We start from the raw sequence: 16,749 nt of genomic DNA on the forward strand, positions 1-16,749 counted from the left end.
GACACAGAGGAAGATCCAAACCAAGTGGAAGATCATGACCAAGATGAAGATCCACACAAAGAGGAAGATCCAGACCAAGAAGAAGATCCAGACCAAGAAGAAGATCCAGACCCAGAAGAAGATCCAGACCCAGAAGAAGATGCAGACCAAGAGGAAGATCCAGACCAAAAGGAAGATCCAGACCAAGAGGAAGATCCAGACCCAGAGGAAGATCCAGACCAAGAAGAAGATCCAGACCAAGAAGAAGATCCAGACCCAGAGGAAGATCCAGACCAAGAAGAAGATCCAGACCCAGCGGACTATCCAGACCAAGAAGAACATCCAGACCAAGAAGAAGATCCAGACCCAGCGGACTATCCAGACCAAGAAGAACATCCAGACCAAGAAGAAGATCCAGACACAGAGGAAGATCAAGACCAAGAGGAAGATCCAGACCAAGAAGAAGATCCAGACCCAGAAGAAGATCCAGACTAAGAGGAAGATCCAGACCAAAAGGAAGATCCAGACCAAGAGGAAGATCCAGACCCAGAGGAAGATCCAGACCAAGAAGAAGATCCAGACCAAGAAGAAGATCCAGACCCAGAGAAAGATCCAGACCCAGAGGAAGATCCAGACCCAGAGGCAGATCCAGACCCAGAGGCAGATCCTGATCCCGATTCAGATCCAGATCCAGATCCAGATCCAGCGGTTGTTTTGTCTGTTTTGTTCCGACAGAACTGGGACATTCAAAAACACTGAAGGTCCAAACAGCTGAACGGAACTGAATGTGTGAAACCAGCGGTCGATCATCACCAGATTCTGTCTGTGACATAAATAGAACTGAAAACCCTGGGACTGTTGTCCATTTGAAGCAGACAGAGGCTTTAGGTTCTGGAGAAGCCTTTATTGGACTATTAACAGAGTTAAACACTGACTGGACAGAAGAAGAAAACAACTGGAACAATGGGAACTATTGGTGTTTGGGATCAGTATCAGTTATGAGAAGCAGGAAGTTATCGGTTATCAGTATTGGTTGTAAAAAAAATTATTGTGCGTGCCTAGTTCTGTGTCCTGTCAGTAACAGACATTTGTCTTCAAGTAGGAGATTATAAAGGGACAAACTGTGGAGTTCTCAGTATCATTTTTCCGTTAAGGTCATATATGTTAGTGCTCCACATCTGTACAAGATAATCTGAGCATCCATGTCACACACTCATGTTTTACCTGCATTTAGAAAACTCCAAATTCACACATGAAAAGGTTAGAGGGGTTTGGGATCAACATGGAATAATGGGCTTGAGGTTGTGCCAGTGCTTCAGCCACTGCCTCTGTGGCTCTAAGCATTCATGATAGTATTGTGTATGAGAGTAGTGTCACAGTCTGACCTTTAGAGAAAGGTCGGTCTATTTGGAAGAGGAATAGAAAGACCATGTACAGACACACATGATGACTGGTAATATAGATCCACTGCAAACCACAAACCAGACACTGCTGACCTTTATTTTTCTATATATCTGTATAAGCATCGAGTTATTTGAGAGCTGACAGAACGTATGTGTATATGTACTGGTGGTGTATACTGTCAGTGTTCATTAATGTGAGCGCTGGTGGACAGAAGCCCCTTCAACAGTTCGGTCTGTGCTGCTGATGGGCCTGTTTTCTGTCTTTGCTTACAGAAAATTAGTGACTGGTCAATAACCTTTCTAACTAGACAGGTTTGACATGCTGACATAAAAGCCTGAGAGGACCACATTGTCTGACAGCAAAAAAATGGTCTTCATTTCCTTCTTTTTTTTCTTTCTTTTCATTTCTTTCCTTCCTTTCTGTCCATGAAACCTGGTATGAGTATTTAAATACAAACTATATTATGTAGCCCACTCTAAAAAGGACATGCTGTGTGTTTGGGAGTGCCCATATCTTTCTGAGACCCAGTAAGTAAACATTTTCACCATTTTACATTAAACAACTGGTTTTATTGGAAACAGGATGCTGCAGCAATTTTTTCAGATACATTAAAAAAAAAAAAAAAAAAAAATTATAGTGTCCTTTTCAGTGGACTTTTTTTTTTTTATTAAAGCTGTGAAACTCTTTTCCACTACAGAGGACAAAAATGCATTGCTGGGTCTCAGGAGGATATAGGTATGAGGATGGGCAAGGCTTTGGATTAATTCTTTTCACTATGTTGCTGATCATCATGGAGCAAATATGAGCAAAGAAATAGAATGCTGTAGCCTACCTGGTCAGAACACAGCAGTGAATAATACTGACGGGCAATTCACCAACAAATTGTTGAAAAGAATCCATTCATTTAAAGGTGGGGTAGGAGATGTTTTCCTGGAGCATAATTTTACTATATTTCTTAAAATCCCCTTCACACCCCTATTACAATCAATTAATTAAATGCTCCAACACAAAAATTTTAAATTTTAGTCACCTGTGGAACGGACAGGATTGAAAAAACACCATCCAATCATTTTAACTGACCCACTGAAATGATTGAACGACGATATGTCTATCAAACTCAACTGTCATTTGTCCCTCCCCTCTCTGTGCGTACTCCTCTTCAAGCATGAATCTCACATTCTCAGAGGTTTGGAGAACTGGTACAGGAAACGAAGACAGAGCCGGAGCTTGGCTATATTAGCTAGATTAGCTTGCATACTAAATGTAAATAGACACTTGTACGCAGGGTGCGATTAGTCAAAAAAACAGAGGGGGGGATTTTTTTTTGTGTGTTTTTTTTTTTTTTTTGGTTGGAGTGGGGTGCGTGTGTGTGTGTGTGTGTGTGTGTGTGTGGGGGGGGGGGGGGGGGGGGGGGGCAGTTATATACATGGGGGTGCAGTCCATAACCAGTGAAACTAATGCTGGTGTGAAAGTGAAAGTGAAAGTTCACATACTTTCAACATCCAACCCCTTGTTCTATTCCTCTATTATACAGTGGATCTTGCACAAAATTTTTACAACTTCTAACCTGTATCCACTGGACACACAACTGCTGGGCCCCATGAATTTGCCATGTTTAAACCCTCCCCCATTTATTGTTCCCCAGTGCATGGGGACATTCGCGAATTCTGAGACTGTGACAGTTCAGTTTAGGTGAACGTTAGTGTCAGAAATGTAGGAAAAAGGTGGAATAAAACTGAAACAACCTGATGGGATTTACATTGGTTGGTTGTACCCCCGAGGATGAAATTCAATGAGCAGAAGTAAGGATGTAAAACCCAGAGGGGGGGTTGATCCCCCCCAAAAAATCACACCCTGCTTGTAAGTTAGGAACATTATGGCAGAAAAGGTGCCAACACTGAGTCGAAAACAAAAAAACTGTATTTGAGAAGGTTACTGCCAAGAAAAAAGGTGAAGGAGAGCAAGAGCAGAGTGAGTGTCGGTGCAGCATATGAGCGGTGGCATCAACTGAAGGAACGGAAAAGGCTGCAGAGTGATGACACGGTGGCCCTATTTCTACTTGACAGGTAAGAGAACAGATAAGGTTGAAATACAGATAAAAATACATTTGGGAACTGCCACAAAAGTAGGACGGGGTCTTTATGGGTTAAGTTGGAGGTGGAAGTGCTGTGTGACGCACTGTGCAGCAGGTTGTCACCATGGCAACATCTCTGTTTGTATCGCGAGACTAGTTGCCGGCGACGGACGGAGCAAGCTGAGGTAGTGAACCACTGAATGAAAGAGCAGCACAATAGAGCCGAGTCACTGAATCAGTTCTGAATCATTCATGAATCGCTGAATCTATTGAACCGCTGGACGAGACGAGATACACCTACTGCAAGAAGAAAGAAGAGAAAGAAAACACAGTAATAAAATTAAATTTAACACACAGAGCACAAATATATTTAAAGCAATGGTAGATAGATAGATAGATAGATAGATAGATAGATAGATAGATAGATAGATAGATAGATAGATAGATAGATAGATAGATAGATAGATAGATAGATAGATAGATAATAATGGATTGGATTTATATAGCGCCTTTCTAGACACCCAAAGCGCTTTACATTATTGACCCATTATTCATTCGCTCTCACATTCTCCCTCTGGTGGTGGTAAACTGCCCTGGGGCAGACTGACAGAAGTGTGGCTGCCATTTTGCGCCTACGGCCCCTCTGACCACCACCAAACATTCATATACCAGTGTGGGTGGCACTGGAGGCAAGGAGGGTGAAGTGTCCTGCCCAAGGACACAACGGACTGACTAGGACAGAGCGGGATTCGAACCGCCAACCCTTCGGTTAGATAGATAGATAGATAGATAGATAGAGAGATAGAGAGATAGATAGATAGTACAAACAAATATATTTATCTACCGCCAGACAGTAGTACTATGTTTATATACTAGCGGAAAATCTGTATTCAGTTTTATAATTTTCTAATTGAACAGAACAGACACATACTAAGGGTTAGACCTGAAAACACTGCTGTTTGTTAAGTAGTGCAGTGAATTAAACATTCACTTAGCAATTTGGCACTGCCAGTTCATGACCAATGCCTGCTAGATTTTTTTTTTTTTTTAAATTGGTGAATCAAATGAATCGATTCGGAACCAATTCACAACAGATGAACGAACTGAAAGAATCAAGTTAGTAAAAAGAATCAGACCTCCCATCACTAGTGAATAAGGTTTGTTTCCATCAGGCTGTATTCATTCACCTTTTCAATTTATACATTAAAAGAAGTTATAATAATAATAATAATAACAATAATAATAATAATAATAATAATAATAATAATAAAACTGAACTGAACAACTGAAATATCCCAAAGAAGTTTTGCACGTCTTCAGCTGTTACACCGTCGGTCCGATGGAAACACATTTAGTGAATAACTGTGTGGACAAAGTATGGATTAGATGGAAACACAGCAATAAAATGTCACCATTTATAGCATTTATAAAGAGTGACATGTGATCCGAAGGTTCAGACTCAGTCACTGTGCCGAAGATTATTTTCCAACATTTATGTACAACCATGCAGGTGCTCATGTGATCACTGTACAAATGTCACTGGAAATTCATTCAGTCATATCAGGCTCAGACACAGTTGAGTTCAAAAGCCTCAGACAGCCTTTAGCGTAGTTGTATTTACAGGGTTGTAATGGGCATGCATCTGCATTTATGATTAAAAATAAATGCAGAAAATATGTGCACAGTATTGACACACACACACACACACACACACACACACACACACTAAATAAACATAAATACAAATGTTTAATGGAATGCCTTATTTTCTTTTTAATACAGTTTTAAATATTTTCTGTGTATTCCACTTATACATATTTTACTACAAATCCTGAGAAACACAAATGTGTGGTCATACATTTCAGAAAAAAAAAAAAAAAATCTGAATATTGTAGAAGCTTTGGGATCATCTGAACAGAGAAAAGGATTAAAGACCAAGAAAGCCTTTGGAACATTCTGAAGGTGTGGTATTAACCCTCCTGTTGTCCTCTAATATCACTAACACATTTGACCCCTGGGCTTGATCTGACCTCAGGGATATTTACCTCCAGAGAATGATTTACATACAATTATTGACCAAGTTTTTGTGTCAGGCACTTTGTTCATTATTATTATTATTATTATTAGTATTATTAGTATTATTAGTATTATATTTCAGATTCTATTTTTAGAGGGGAGGCATATGTAGTTGGACAGACTTGGATGTGTTCAACTCCAAACCTACATTGTCTTCCTCATGTTGGAGGAGTTCACTAGTCCAGTTGTGTCCCACATGTCCACACCAGCAGAAGGATCACAGTTCCGGTGGGCATAGTTGTGCCCCCCGACCACCACCGCCATGACATTGTGCCGTAGTGCACTGTCTTTTTCTGAGAAGATTCAGGAAATACACAACTACTTGTCGTCAGGATCATACCCCGATGGACTAAAATAACTTTTTATTTATGATTTCTTCTTTAGGAGGTACATGTCTTTTTTTATGGAATATACACAGTAATCAGCAGAATCTAATTTTAATGTAATATCTACATTCTTCTATCGGGGGGGGGGGGGGGGGGGGTGTTATCCTTTTACACCGATTAAACTGATCAGTGATGTTTTAACAATAACAGAGGTCTTTAGTGCCTATAAATTACCTGCCTCATCCTCTGTACAGAACTGTGATCCACTGTGGTTGTTTTAAAGTGCTTTACAAATAAAGTTGGATTGGATACATTTGGAAAGACTCAAAGATAATATTTTAACATAATGAAATATTTGTGCTGTGCAAAGAATCACTCTGAATTGGAAAATCACAAAATTTGCTCTCTAAATTTTGGGCCATTAAAATCTCACCTTATAGATTTGGGAAAAGTTTCCATCCCTGAGATTGAACCAGATGACCCTCAATGACTTTCAACTGGATTACATACAGTTTCTGAGCATTTCAAGTGTGGAAATCCCATTTGCTGACTTAAGTTTGTGTGTGTTGTATCCCCTATGGTTTTCCACTGCACAACACATGATGACAAAGCCTGACAGAGAACTACAGAGATGGTGTGTTAATTAGATGACTTAACTGGCTAATTAACAAATGAATGAAGTGTCATGATTCCCTTGGGATCCACTTACACACAAAACCGCATACAGCAGCACTGGAACAGCTGGTGAGGTCCCCATCACAGCATGACGAGGCCACAGCTCACACACACACACACACACACACACACACACACACACACACACACACACACACACACACACTCGTCTCCATGCGGTGTTAGTATGAAAGCGTATTCATCCTGACACTTCAGGCCTGTGTGGTTCTGGTGTTTTGAGTGACATGTGTAGTACAGTCCTCTGTTTTACTCTTCACTGTGAGTCTCTTTTTTGCCTTCTCAGCATGTTGACAACAGTCGACATGCTCCTGTGGTTAAATATAGATATTTTTATCGAATCAGGTCAAGTATAAATATAATGTCATTCAGTTATATACAAAGTATGTTAAAAACACACACACACACACACACACACACACGCAGCATTCATATGAAAGCATATTCATCCTGACAAATCCGGTGTGTGTGTGTGTGTTTGTCGTTTGAGTGACACCTGCAGCATCATCTCCATGTATAGATGACGTATCACACCATGTAAATATGCTCCTGCAGGCTTTACACACTCATCCTAACAAATCCTCACACATACAGTTTATATATATGTTGAGCCGGTGGGGATTAGTCCATTCAGGTATACGGTGGTTCTGCATGTAACGGAATAAGACGCCAGTACATCAGCGTGTAGTCGAACAGCAGGAGGAGTTGGTCGACAGCTCAGTGAGAAGTGAGATGGATAAACCCCCTGCCATGACACAGACTCGACAACATGCTGTATAATGTGGACCTGCAGAGGGTGGAGTCTGTCTGCTCTACTCTGTCCATCTTACCACTCTAATCATGGGTCATGCGGATGAACAATAACTATCAGCATGATAATTATTTTAACCTCCTCAGACCCAGCCATGGGTTTTCTGTCCACATTTGTGGACAAGAGTTTCACAGCTTTATACAAAAAAAAGAAAACTGTCCACCACAAAGGACATTTCATAAAAATTTTAAAAACTGCATCTGAAAAAACTGTTGCATCATGATATTTCCAATATAGGCACTTATTTAATAAAAACAAAAAAGCATGTACTTTGCTGACATTTCCTGGGTCTAAGGAGGGTTTTTTTTTTTTTTATCTTTATTTGTCAGTAGGGGTTCACACATTAAACATGCACCACACACTGAAATATGTCTTCTGCCTTTAACCCTTCACTAGATCATCCATCACATACTAGGTGCATGGGCTCGCCATATCAAGCACCCACGGAGCAAATGGGGGGTTAAGTGTCTTGCTCAAGGGCACATCAGCCAACAACTCTCCACCAGTCCAGGGAAACAAACCGGTGACCCATCGGTCACAAGGCACCTCTCCAGTCATCTAGGCCACAGCTGCCACACTATTGGACTGATATTGTAAAAATATAATGTCCTTCAAATAATTCCAATAATTAAAGTTTTCACAGATAAATACAGCCCATAATAATAAATCAAAATTGCTTAGATTTGGTGAATTTCACCAGTACTTAGTGCACGTTGTTGCCTTGGCAACCGCCATAAAAACCAAGAAGAAGCAGAGGTGTGGATCAGTCCAGTGTTTATCAGTCAAAGGGTTTTCAGTTCTATAGTCTGGTACAACTGTAAGACCAAGAGGAAGATCCAGACCAAGAAGAAGATCCAGACCAAGAAGAAGATCCAGACCCAGAGGAAGATCCAGACCAAGAAGAAGATCCAGACCAAGAAGAAGACCCAGACCAAGAGGAAGATCCAGACCAAGAAGAAGATCCAGACCAAGAAGAAGACCCAGACCCAGAGGAAGATCCAGACCAAGAGGAAGATCCAGACCAAGAAGAAGATCCAGACCAAGAGGAAGATCCAGACCAAGAAGAAGATCCAGACCAAGAAGAAGACCCAGACCCAGAGGAAGATCCAGACCAAGAGGAAGATCCAGACCAAGAAGAAGATCCAGACCAAGAGGAAGATCCAGACCAAGAAGAAGATCCAGGCCCAGAAGAAGATCCAGACCAAGAGGAAGATCCAGACCAAGAAGAAGATCCAGGCCCAGAAGAAGATCCAGACCAAGAGGAAGATCCAGACCAAGAGGAAGATCCAGACCAAGAGGAAGATCCAGACCCAGAGGAAGATCCAGACCAAGAGGAAGATCCAGACCAAGAGGAAGATCCAGACCAAGAGGAAGATCCAGACCCAGAGAAAGATCCAGACCCAGAGAAAGATCCAGACCAAGAGGAAGATCCAGACCAAGAGGAAGATCCAGACCAAGAGGAAGATCCAGACCCAGAGGAAGATCCAGACCCAGATCCAGATCCAGTGGTTGTTTTGTCTGTTTTGTTCCGACAGCAGCAGAAGAACAAGGACATTCTAAAACACTGAAGGTCCAAACAGCTGAACGGAGCTGAATGTGTGAAAACAGCAGTCGATCATCACCAGATTCTGTCTGTGACATAAATAGAACTGAAAACCCTTGGACTGTTGTCCATTTGAAGCAGACAGAGGCTTTAGGTTCTGGAGAAGCCTTTATTGCACTATTAACCCTATAACACCAAACGTATCATATTCGATCCATGAGTTTTGAAGCCTTCTACATGATCAGTATGATATTTTTTTCTTGTAAAACCTGATGTATACAATTAGATACATGCAATACACAGATAATCCACCAGGACGAGGAGTTCATTCACCAGAGGCCTTTTAGTGACACTACAAGACTGACATTAATGAGGAAGGAGGAAGAATTGTGACCATTTAGAAAAGGAATTAACAATTTATTAGACATGTTTGTGTTATGTTTTTGTTTGTTCAAAAATAATAATATTTGAGCACTGAGACCTGATGGATCAAATATGATACAAAACTGAAACTCATACATGGAAATTGATATTTGAAAAAAAAAGGGGGTTGTTCAGAAGGACTAATAAAGGCTCCAGTTTCAAAGAACTGGAACTTTCTTTCGATTTAATGGTTCAGACTTTACAGGGTAAATACTGACTGGAAATAAGGAGAAAAGAGCTGGAAGAATGGGAACTATTGGAGTTTGGTATCTGTATCAGTTATGAGAAGGAGGAAGTTATGGGTTATCTCACTAAACAAATGAAGGTACAGATGAGGTAGATGAGAAGAAACAAGCCTGCAGAGTAAAACATGTGTAAGTTTAGATGTTTGTAGTTTGTTTTTTGTTGAAAGGGTGGGTGTTGTGGTGCTTAGTTTGGGCCGTCCTTTCTGTTTTTAGCCTGATAAGCGCTCGTACTCAGCCTGCTGCTTATAGCTGTGGCCTCATCAGTGCAAACGCCCACATATTGAGACCAATCTTTGGCTTGATGTAACTCCATGTGCTTGTTTTTTCCACTGGCCCTTCCTTTGATTGATCTGTCTGAATTATTCCCCTCCAGCCAAAGCCCATCATAAACAAGTAGTTTGCAAAGTAATCTATGTGTGTGGAGACACTCAGTTAGCTCATAAAAGCTGAAATGATGGGTCAGGTGGATCTTTTCAGCCTTTTTTCCATCTATCGGTTCTAAGACAGTCAAGCCACCATAGGACCACGGGGACATGCAGCAGCAGGGAGGTTAGGCAGTGTCCTCATTTGCTTCCTCAGATCTCTTTGCTGCTGGGACATGAGCCCATTGGGCCTGAAATGGAAAGGGCACTTTGTACAGCTGCTGTGGACGCTGTTGAGGTATCAGTGATCCTACTTCTGGTTTAAAGGGACAGTCTGCCAGGGTTCCTGCAAGGTCTTAAAAATGCTGGAATTTACAAATCTGCATTTAATACCTTAAAAAAAGTCTACAAAGGCAGGGGTGTAGAATTGGGTATGGAAACTAGGGACCCATCCCGACCAATAGCCAGTCACTACTGTGTACTCACTATTAATACAACCGCTGTCCATAGTGTTTAGTCAATGATTATGGCACACTAAGGGTTAACAGTCAGTCTTAACTAAAAGTCTTGCCTCTAACCTAAATATTGCTCTCTGATTGGCTCAGCGGTTTTGTTAATGTACAGTACATGTGATTGGCCATCCCTGCTGTCACTCCATCTACTTGTAAAAGGAACCTGCTACTTGGAAAGTTGGACCGCTAGCATAAGTTTTCAATATGTTTGTATTTGTTCTGCCTGGGTCACATTAGCTAGACAGATTTGAATTTCAGTGGTGTCATTTACATTTACATTTATACATGTGTCTGTTTGTGTGCGTGTCTACTTGGTAATTAGGATTTGAAGGATGTCAAAGAAAAGAAAACCGGACATAAGACACTTTTTTAGGAGTCAAAGTGTAAGTTAGTTCAAGGGTATAGAACTGTAGAGGCTCAACACAGATACTGAATAAAAGACACTATTTAATGCCAAACAGATACAGTTTTTTTTAAAGTTATTTTTACTAATTATTTTCATGTATTTCTATGGAAGAGAGCAACTGAATAAAAAACACAAATAAAGAAAATTTGTGGGGAAAATACAATAAAACCTCAGATTCTAAATGTGATTGTAGATGTGATTTTTCCATATTTTTGGGGAATAAATTACATGTAATAATTGAAAGTAAAAGTCTTTTTTGCCCAGACAATAACTGTACCATCAAATTGTATGATCATTGTATCTGTTTATGTTATGCATCAATATATTTATGTCAGATGACAGACAGTAAAGGGGAAGGAGGAGATGGAGGAGGTAGAGGAGGAGAGGCTGTAAATTCCCAGTTTAGGTTCAATACCGCTGCATATGTTCGTCAGAATAACTTACAGAATGCATCAAATCCTTGTATTGTTTTTATTCAGATTTACTTTATAAATATGTCAGTAACTAATTTTTTTCTGACTCTGATTGTTTGCTTATTTGATCAGCTCTACATGACGTGAAATTATAACTGCAAATACAAAAAAAACCATGAACTTTCAGGAGTGCTACCTTGGAGCACTTTAGTGTCCACACCAATGTCCAAACCAAACCTTCTCCCCTGTAAACAGGTACTAAATTTGATATGGTTGGTCTTAAATGATGTTTCCATAAACTTGTTGGCTGTATTGTGTGTCTGGAAAAGCTGCAAAGAAAGTAATGTTAGTCAACTCAGTTCCACCTGTTCCAACCCCACAATTTATATTGAAATTAGGATCCAATTATCACTAACTTTCAAGCCATATGTGACATGACTCACTCACTCTGAGTCACATATTTTTGCCAGTATGGCTGTGAAATGGGCATTAAATTCTGTTCTAAGTGTCTTAAAAAGTCTTAAATGTAACTTGTATAAACCTGTAGAAACCCTGGTGTGTTCACACTCATCTACTAACTGGTTAAATCCAGGTGTCCACTCTGTCCTATTGTCTGGACGGTGGTCCTGCCTTGGACTGTCAGAGGTTCATAAACTGACGTGGTCTTAGTCTTGCAACCAAACTAGGGATGCAAATTATTGATTAATTCATTAATCATTAGTTGGTTGACTTTATCGATTGATTAATGATTAATTGATAAGCAGCGATTTTCCTGAGAACCTAAATTTCTCTTTCAATAGGATCGATAAGAATAAATATTGTTATAAATATTGTTTCTATACTTCATGAAAAAAATCACGTCATTGTCACAAGGGGGAAAAGAAAGGACTCAAATGCTCGGTACTGAAGGGGAAAAAAATAACAAGTTTATTTAACAAAATACGAAAACCTAATACAAAAGCTAAATGAGAAACAGAGTCCATAAACAAAAACATACAACACCTGGGTCAGAGTCCGTGGATGAATATGGGTAATTGTCCGGGCTATGGAAAGGAATGAGGAGAAATGGACCGGCGCTGCATGGCTGCAAACCAAAGCCTTAAATAGGCTAGAGGTAATTGGCTGCAGCCACGCAGCGCCAGCAGGTGAGTCTGATGATGATTATTAGAAAAACGGAAAAACTGAGGGTCACAGGCATGACCAAAAGGGAGGAGCTGAGAGTCACACAGGCACAGGTCCTGACAGTCATATTCCTTAATGATTGAGTTATTGAACTATTGGATACAGAACAGACAATGATATTTATGGAGTAGAAAAAAAGAAATTCAACACAGAAATAAAATAAAATAAAATAAAATAAAATAAAATAAATGGATTTGAAGAGGGGCAGTTTAGAAAAAAATGAACATTTCTGACTTTGGATCACTGACATGATGGAGCCAGATTTCAACCCCCCCCTCCCCTCCCCTCCCCTCCCCTCCCCTCCCCCCCCCTCCCCCTCTATTTTCCTGTGGCCACCGGGGTGACCGATATACCTTATATACTGTGTCTAGGATCAGGAGCCTGGAGGATGTTTTAACTTCTGTCTCACTGACTAGATAGTCCAGATGACCGTGGACTAGACCAACCTCCTGGGAAAATGCTCCGACCCCGCATATATGGGCGTATTTGGACGGGGGTGTGGTTTCGCTCCACCATGTCCCTAAAGCCATTCTAACTCATCAACGCCATGATCTGATTCGATGACTATCCCAGCCGCATCATCACAGACAAGCAGACAAGCCAGCAGCCTTTGGACAGGTGTGGACAGGTGGATAGATGTGGACAGGTGTGGATAAGTGCACAGGTGTGGACAGGTGTGGACAGGTGGACAGGTGTGGACAGGTGGACAAGTGTGGACAGGTGGACGTGTGGACAGATGGACAGATGTGGATAAGTGGACAGGTGTGGACAGGTGTGAAGAGGTGTGGACAGGTGGACAGATGTGGACAGGTGTGGATAAGTGGACAGGTGTAGACAGGTGGACATGTGGACAGATGGAAAGATGTGGATAAGTGGACAGGTGTGGACAGGTGTGAACAGGTGTGGACAGGTGTGGACAGGTGTAGTTAAATGGACAGGTGTGGACTAGTGTGGACAGGTGTGGATAAGCGGACAGGTGTGGACAGGGTGACTCCCCCGTTATTCAACCTCAGTGATGAAGCCTAGTTTGGGCAGTGGCGCCCCCTGCAGTCGACACCACAAACACCGCCATAGGAAAGGGAAATTAACTGACAATTAATAATTTAACTGAGCAAATTCTTATTGACAATTAATCGATAGGCGATTAACTGTTTACATCCCAAGACTGAACATGACATAACATTGATCAAAATTAAAAATGACCATATCTGGATGTGATGGACAATAAACAAGTGATAAGAATTCAGCATGAAATGATGTGTTGTTTAATATTACACACATTTATGCTTATCTAAAATGATCAAACTAAAGCTTTACAAAACTGGCATCTCAACTTGCTTCTTTCCCTCAGTCATGACCAAGTACATATTCTCATCCTCAGCTAAAGGATTCCACAGACTGACCACTAGTTCAGGTTCTAGATGAGGTCCAGATCAGGTTCCAGATCAGGTCCAAATCAGGCAGGATCACTGTCCAAGATGGATGACCAAGTCAGAGAATGAAACCAGGTCCAATTCAACCATTAGTCCACTGTTCTGTCCACAGAGAAGGAACCTGCACTCACGGTCAGTCTGTGAATCCATGGATCTTCTGCTCCAGAAATAATGTCTGTGAAGTGGGGACAGATTTTGGACAGTAGAGTCACGTTGGAGAATTCGTATTCATGATGGAGAAAGAACAATCGTACAGCTGGATTTCCTGTTTGTAATTCTGTCTAAACTTATTCATTTGTATGCTGATAAAATACACACAATACATTTAATGTACGACTGAAGTCATTCAACAGTTTACACATTTATATTTGCACAACTACAGACTAATATGCACACATTTGTATCTTATGCACACAAATATTTTGACACCAAACTAACCCCATACCCTTGAATTTGGATTCCTCCTATACAAATAAATACCAGTGTAACAGCATAAAATGATTGTAAAATGACTGAAGCTTTGTTTACAACTATAGGGACATGATGATGATGATGAGCACTGATGACATTAAATTTTTACAATATGACTTCAGATTCAGTAGGTATTCATCATCATCATCATCCTCACAGATACCCGTTGGACATAAATGTATTAGATCCATTTTGCACATCATGGTTACAATAACCCAATAATCATAAATCTCTGTCTTTCCTCTAGAGCGGACAAATGGACATGTCATTACAGTGTCCGTGCTCTTTCAGCTAAACCTGTTCTCAAACAGCTCTCCATGCCAAGTGGTGTTGTAGCCGGATGGTGAGATGAAAAGGATGGTAGTGGCTTTATTGGCAGAGTTTGAAGAAAAGCATGGAGAAAAAAGTCCAACTTCCATTCACATTTGAATCCATAGACTTGGGAAAAGAGAACCAGGAAATTGACAAATACACAGGATAAATATCTATTCAGAATATTGTTGGTGCAGGTTAAAAAAGCCATCATCAGGAAGTGGCTAAAAAAGAATACACCAAAAATGGAGGATTGGATAGAGGTCATAGGTCACATCTATAGGACGGAGACTTTAACCCAGAGTGCGGTTTGTCAAAAAAAAAAAAAAAAAAAAAAACAGAGGGGAGGGGTAGTTGTTTATTTTTTTGTTGGAGCGAGGTGGGGGGTTATACATAGGGGCGCAGTCCATTACTAACACGACTAACGCATACATACATACTTTCAACATCCACACAGCGGATCTTACACAAAATTTTCACACCTTCTAACTTGTATCCACTGGACCCCATCCACTGCTCTATGCCCCCCCTACAAACGCTGGGCCCCTTTACTTTGTCATGTTTACCGCCCCTTTACAGCGCCCCAGTGCATGGGGACGTTGGTGAATTCTGAGAATGCGACAGTTGGGTTCAGGTGAGGGTAAGTGTCAGTAATGTAGGATATAGGTGGAAGAACAGACAACCTGATGAGAGTTACATTGGTTGGTTGTCCCCCTCAAGGATGAAATTCATTGAGCAGAAGTAGGGATCTAAAAACCAGAGGGGGGGTTGATCCTCCCCACCCCCCCAAACAAATTGCACCCTTCTTGAATCAGACAAATTTACTAATTATTGGAAAAATTGGGTTGATTTTGTAACAGCATTAAGAGCTTATTCTACCCAATAAGGGCAACCGGGGCACCGATGAGGGGGGGTAAACATGAAAAATTCATGGGGCCCAGCATTTGTGGGGGGCCATAGAGCAGAGGAGGGGGTTCAGTGGATACAGGTTAGAAGCTGTGAAAATTTAGTGTAAGATCCGCTGAATAATAGAGGAGGGTTGGACATTGAAAGTACGTTAAATTTCATTTTCATTTTCATGTTAGTGTAAGTAAAGTTATGTATGGACCACCCCCTACCCCCGACAGATTGATACGATACAGAATTTTATGAAAGGGTCCACAATGTTTACCCTTCATAAAAGCCCCTGAAGGGCAATGGGTGTGTCTTAAAAATCAAGTTTGGATTTTTTATGCCCCCCCCCCAAAAAAAAAAAGTTCCAAATGATGAAAATATATGTTTTGTAAAATTTTATAGCAGTACTATTTGTTTAAATGTTGCCGCACAGCAAGTTTAGTTTACATCAAGCAAGATGTATTGACCTTATGATGGCTGATGCTGTGATAATTACAAATATGTTAATGAAATCACTTTATTAAGTTGACTATTTTTCTGTAGAACATAATTAGTGTCATTGAAAGAGTTCTGGTGCCTGTGGGACCACCTGTAGCAGGTCTTGTGGCTGTTCTTCCTGTTTTGGACAGGGTTTACAGCCCTGTCTGCACAGTCATTGACTACTTCGAGATTCTGATTCTGTTTTTGGCTCCAGCTCCGAACACGTCTGCATCAGACCGGTCTGTTGGATCAAACAAAGCTGCAGGTGTATGTTGTAGAAGGTGAACAGATGAAGGCTGTTGTTGGTGATGAAACAGCTGATGGGTTTAGACATTGACAGTCTGTGGTGGACCTTCACAGCCTCTGGATGATACTTTTATTTTGTACTGTTGTAGTAATAAAGGAACAAACCACATCCACTGTGTACACAAGTATACGCAGAATCAAAATAACAGCCAACTGAGGTACCAGTAAATATAGTGGAAGTGGACTACAATTTTATCTGGCAGGTTTTTTAGTCAAAAGGAACAGAATTACAGCCTGGCCCATTTAAAATGATAATTGTACTTATTTTGGTACTTTTAAGACATGCCCTAGTGCATACAGACCCATGTCAAGCCTTGGTTCATGCTACATACTTCAACTGTTCAGGGTTCATCTCCTACAGGGGAAAAAATGGAAAAAGACTTATCGTTTCTCATTAACTCTAT

This window comes from Sphaeramia orbicularis, chromosome 11, assembly GCF_902148855.1.
Source record: "Sphaeramia orbicularis chromosome 11, fSphaOr1.1, whole genome shotgun sequence".
NCBI classification, from domain to species: Eukaryota; Metazoa; Chordata; class Actinopteri; order Kurtiformes; family Apogonidae; genus Sphaeramia; species Sphaeramia orbicularis.